The 6,142-nt window shown below is 42.5% G+C and overlaps 1 pseudogene across 1 annotated transcript; it reads left to right on the forward strand.

Moving 5' to 3' along the window:
- The first annotated feature begins 2,279 nt into the window (after window positions 1–2,279).
- LOC125522376 (uncharacterized) lies at window positions 2,280–5,741 on the forward strand (annotated as a pseudogene). Its single transcript, XR_015612046.1, has 2 exons — window positions 2,280–2,612; window positions 2,805–5,741. The product of XR_015612046.1 is annotated as an uncharacterized LOC125522376 (transcript).
- The last annotated feature ends 401 nt before the right edge of the window (window positions 5,742–6,142 follow it).

A 6,142-nucleotide genomic window follows, 5' to 3' on the forward strand; every position in this document is an offset into this window, starting at 1 on the left:
AAAGACTCCATCGTAAAGAGTTACGTCAATGCAAGCTTTTACACCGATCCAGATGACTCTAAGTCTCAATTAGCTAAAGTAGCTCCATGCAGAGCATTGTAGACATAGAAAATTTGCAAAATACATACGACTCTGAATATGGCAGACCCGTTGACTAAACTTCTCTCACAAGCAAAACATGATCACACCATAGTACTCTTTAGGTGTTAATCACATGGCGATGTGAACTAGATTACTGACTCTAGTAAATGCTTTGAGTATTGGTCACATGGCGATGTGAACTTTGGGTGTTAATCACATGGTGATGTGAACTATTGGTGTTAAGTCACATGGCGATGTGAACTAGATTATTGACTCTAGTGCAAGTGGGAGACTGAAGGAAATATGCCCTAGAGGCAATAACAAAGTTGTTATTTTATATTTCCTTATATCATGATAAATGTTTATTATTCATGCTATAATTGTATTAACCAGAAACTTGATACATGCGTGAATACATAGACAAAACAGAGTGTCCCTAGTATGCCTCTACTTGACTAGCTCGTTAATCAAAGATGGTTAAGTTTCCTAACCATAGACATGTGTTGTCATTTGATGAACGGGATCACATCGTTAGGAGAATGATGTGATGGACAAGACCCATCCGTTAGCTTAGCATAATGATCGTTAATTTTTATTGTTATTGCTTTCTTCATGACTTATACAAGTTCCTCTGACTATGAGATTATGCAACTCCCAAATACCGGAGGAACACCTTGTGTGCTATCAAACGTCACAACGTAACTGGGTGATTATAAAGATGCTCTACAGGTGTCTCCGAAGGTGTTTGTTGGGTTGGCATAGATCGAGATTAGGATTTGTCACTCCGAGTATCGGAGAGGTATCTCTGGGCCCTCTCGGTAGTGCACATCACTATAAGCCTTGCAAGCAATGTGACTAATGAGTTAGCTGCGGGGTGATGCATTACGGAACGAGTAAAGAGACTTTCCGGTAACGAGATTGAACTAGGTATGATGATACTGACGGTCGAATCTCGGGCAAGTAACATACCGATGACAAACGGAACAACATATGTTGTTATGCAGTTTGACCGATAAAGATCTTCGTAGAATATATAGGAGCCAATATGAGCATCCAGGTTCCGCTATTCGTTATTGACTGGAGATGTGTCTTGGTCATGTCTACATAGTTCTCGAACCCGTAGGGTCCGCACGCTTAACGTTCGATGACGATCTGTATTATGAGTTATGTGATTTGTTGACCGAAGTTTGTTAAGAGTCCCGGATGAGATCACGGATATGACGAGGAGTCTCGAAATGATCGAGAGGTAAAGCTCGATATATTGGAAGGCTATATTCGGACATCAGAAAGGTTCCGAGTGATTCGGATATTTTTCGGAGTACTGGAGAGTTACGGGAATTCGCCGGGGGAAGTAGTGGGCCTTAATGGGCCATACGGGAAAGGAGAGAAGGGCCTCAAGGGGTGGCCGCACCCCCCCCCCCCATGGCAAGTCCGAATTGGACTAGGGAGGGGGCGGCGCCCCCCTCTCTTTCCTTCTCCCTCTCCTACTCCTTCCCTCTCTCCCCTCTTGGAAAAGCAAGGGGACTCCAACTAGGATTGGGAACCCTCTATAGGCGCGTCCTTCCTAGGCCAGCCTCCTCCTCCTCCCTCCTTTATATGTGGCCAAGGGGGCACCCCAAGAGACACAAGTTGATCTTTTAGCCGTGTGCGGTGCCCCCCTCCATAGTTACACACCTCGAACATATCGTCGTAGTGCTTAGGCGAAGCTCTGCGCCGGTAACATCATCATCACCGTTGCCATGCCGTTGTGCTGACGAAACTCTCCCTCGGCCTCAACAGGATCAAGAGTACGAGGGACGTCATCGATCTGAACATGTGCTGAACGCGGAGGTGCCATACGTTCAGTATTTGGATCGGTTGGATCGCGAAGAAGTTCGACTACATCAACCGCGTTACTAAACACTTCCGTTTTCGGTCTACGAGGGTATGTGGACACACTCTCCCCTCTTGTTGCTATGCATCTCCTAGATAGATCTCGCGTGATCGTAGGAATTTTTTTAAAATTACTGCGTTCCCCAACACTAAATGACCCAATCTGAAAATAGGACACGGCGTGGCGCAGTGGCGGATCCAATATGGAGCATGTGTGTACAGATGTACACCCAAAATAATCTGGAAACAAAAAATTATATATACGCTTATATAACATATGACTATACTACATGCCCAATTGGCCCATTTGTGCAGCAGCCCGGCAGATGTACACACGCACCGAGCCAACGACGCACCACGCATGAGCACGAGACGAGAGAAACCTAGCCTTGAGCCTTCCCGTTCCAGTTCCTCTTCCCATGGACCAGGCGGCGGCGCCGATGCCAATGGCGGAGGAGCTCCTTGTCTTTTTTGCGGAAGACACGGCGCCCAGGCCCAGCAGCTGCACCATGCCTGCATCTGCCGGTGGGGAGGAGCAACGGCCCGGACCAAGCGCCGCAGCACCAGAGAGGGTCCCGACAGTAGCAGACACCGGGGAGCAGAGGGAGGGGACAGTGGAGCGATTGGCTCCAACACCTCAGTGAATCTGTAAGCCTAAGGTAAATCCCCCTTCCATCTTCCATCTTCCAAGTCTGAATTTTTCTGTTGAGTCGATTCAGTGTGAAATCCCCAAGCCAATTTGTAGCTTCTATTCAATTCAGAGAGAAACAACTATAGATGCGATTGAGGAGGGAGGATTTGCTTGATTTTATTAGCAGAAAAATAACAAAGGAACTCTCTTTGAATTGTAGGAGTACAACATCCAAAACTCAAGAGGAAGACCATCGATTTGAAAATTTTATGGAGTAGAGCTGGGAAGAAATCAAAGGCATGCATTCAGGTTGAGCAACAAGTGCAGGATGTATCCCCTTTAGTTCAACAGCTACAGATTGCTAGTGCCATTAATGTCGAACCTGATATTGAGAGAAAAGCAAGTGAAGACTCTGAAAATGCAGAGGAAGATGATGACAGTGAAGATGCAATTTATGATGTTCAATTGCTTGAACCTGATCCTGGGTTGAGGATCCCTATCGCTGATTATGATGTTAATGATCAGGATATGATTAGAAGAAGATTCATTGCAAAAGGGGCTTGTTGACCAAAAAAGTATGCTTTTCCACAACACCCTGCTGGAGGTATGCGTCGATTTGTAGCTAAGTTGTTCAAGTCTTATAGTTGCCTTGAGTACAGTAAAGAAAAAGATGCCGCTTTCTGCTTTGTGTGTTATCTTTTCAAAGAAAATTCACATGCTGGTGGAGATTGTTTTGTGAATGGAGGATTTAGAAACTGGAATCACAAGGATAGTTTTTTGAAACATGAAGGTGGAATCAATAGTGCACACAACAAAGCACAAGAAAAATACAATTTCTTCATTGCACCCAAAACAGCAATTGTAGAGTCATTTTCCTCAACCACCAAACAAGACAAGATTCTATATATTGCTCGCTTGGCATATTCTCTTAAATGCCTGAGGTTTCTTTTGTGTCAAGGGTTAGCTTTCCGTGGACATGATGAAAGAGAAGTTTCACTAAATAACAGTAGTTTCCTTGAGCTTCTACATTGGCTAGCAGAGAATTTTGAAGAAGTGGACAAGGTGGTTCTTAAGAATGCTCCAAAGAACAATAAAATGGTAGCTCATGAAATACAAACAGACCTCATCAACTCTTATGCCAAAGAAACTACTAGGCTTATGATGGAAGAGCTAGGTGATAGTTGTTTCTCAATACTTGCTGATGAATCTAGTGATGTGTATTTACAAGAACAATTGGCTCTTTGTCAACGGTATGTTGATAAAATAGGAAGGGTGGTTGAGAGGTTTCTTGGTATTTTACATGTTGAAAACACCACATCTTTGACACTCAAAACAACAATTGAGAGTTTGCTTATGGAACATGGTTTGACCTTCTCTAGAGTACGTGGGCAAGGATACGATGGTGCCAGCAACATGAAGGGTCATGTCAATGTCCTAAAGAAACTAATTATGGATGAGTCCCCTTCTGCCTATTATGTGCATTGTTTTGCTCATCAACTTCAGTTATCTCTAGTTGCTGTTGCTAAGGAGAACTGTGATTGTGTTTTGTTCTTTCAACAACTTGCTAATCTTTTGAATGTTCTTGGGATGTCTTGTAAGAAGATTAGAATGCTTCGTGTGGCTCAAGCTGAACGGATTATTCAAGCATTGGAATTGGAGGAAATTGAAACTGGTAAAGGCATGAATCAAGAGATGGGTTTGAGTAGGCCGGGTGACACTCGTTGGGGATCTCACTACAAAACTATCATGCATATTCTCCGCATGTATCCATCAATCCGGCTAGTTCTCATCAAGATATCTAAAGATCAAACTCAAAGCAATGAGGCTATGGTTGCTGAAACCATGTTGACATATTTTGAGTCATTTGACTTTGTTTTCATGGCACACTTGTTGCAAACCATATTTGGGCACACCGATGACTTAAGTCGTGCTTTGCAAAAGAAAGATCAAGACATTGTTAATGCCATTGAACTCATTCATTTGACAAAGATTCAATTGCAGTTGTTGAGAGATGATGGTGGATGGGAAACTTTTCTTGAAGAGGTTACTTCTTATTGTGTCAAGGATAAAGTCAGAGTTCCTCAAATGGGTGGTCAGTACAAGCCTCCTGGAAGACCCTCAAGATTCTACAAAAATCTCACGAATCTCCACCACTTCCATGTTCAGATGTTTTTGGCTCTTATTGATAGGCAACTTCGAGAGCTTGGAGATAGATTTGATGAGGTAAACACCGAATTACTTCATTGCATGGGATCATTCAGTCCGGTTAATTCTTTTGCTGCTTATGATAAGGAAAACTTGGTTAAGCTTGCACATCTTTATCCTTTGGGTTTCACGGAGGAAGATTTGATGCATATTCCATATCAACTTACACACTTCATTACTGATATGCGTAGAGATGAGAGGTTTAGAAAGGTGAAAAATATAGTTGACCTTTCTATTATGCTTGTTGAGACAAACAAGAGTGTCACTTATAACCTTGTTTAGAAGCTTCTCAAATTGGTTCTAATCCTACCAGTAGCAACAGCTAGTGTTGAGAGAGTATTCTCTTCAATGACTTTGTGAAAAACAAGCTACACAATAAAATGGGGAATCAACTCTTGAATGACTGCCTGGTTACATTTATTGAGAGGGAGTTCTTCTTTGAAGTGAAGGATGATGTTGTCATATCTCGCTTTCAAGCCATGACAAAGCGTATGGTCGAGTTGTAATTTTCTTATCTATTTTGTAATTCCCTTAATCATTCGAGATATTGTTGCTAGTTAACAATTTATATTTGTATTTGTATTGCTGTGAACCAATTGGCTCCTTTATTAGTGTGATTTTTTTTGAACACCCAATATTAAATTCCTGGCTCTGCCACTGGCGTCGCGGTAGTCAGCCACATTATTGTGTTTTACAGTGACCACGGGGGATAAATTTTGTGATGGGGACGAAGGGGTCATTGCAGGACCAACTGTGAAGAAGTCCAAGCATAGGTGGCGTATTATGGAAGGCTCGATAGTGGCTGAGGAAGCCATTATCGAAGACGAGGCAGCACCACGGTTTGTAGAAGAGGGATGCACGGACGATTTCTTCCACGTCCTTGCTCTCTAGTGCATCTTCCATATGGCTGGACCGGAAGCCTGCGGGTGTTGGCACCAAAACACGTAAACTGTTAGCGGGTATTCTCATGTGCCTCCAAAGGCTTATAAAATGCTAGCCTTTACAATTTAAGGCGTTTTAAATAATGGTAGAGATACCCACAAAGGCAAAGACCTTTCAAAGCCATTTTTCTAAAACACCTCAGAAACACAGAATGGAGGCATCTTCAGAACGCCTACAAGCATAATTTGTGGCATTATAATGAATGCCTCCAAAGTTCAAATGTAGCCTTTCTCAGGCTGCCTGCAAAACATTTTTGTGACGCTTTTGAAATTGCCTTCAAAACAATTTTATGGAATGTTTGAAGAATCAATATAATAATAGACAAGGGGAAATGCCAAAAGTTGTCAATTAGTTTACTGATTTAAGATAAGATCAAGTACACTAGATAACATGTAGGGATGTTCTATATAT

The sequence above is a fragment of the Triticum urartu genome, chromosome 7A (assembly GCF_056163025.1).
Source record: "Triticum urartu cultivar PI428250 chromosome 7A, HENAU_Tu73, whole genome shotgun sequence".
Classification (NCBI taxonomy): Eukaryota; Viridiplantae; Streptophyta; class Magnoliopsida; order Poales; family Poaceae; genus Triticum; species Triticum urartu.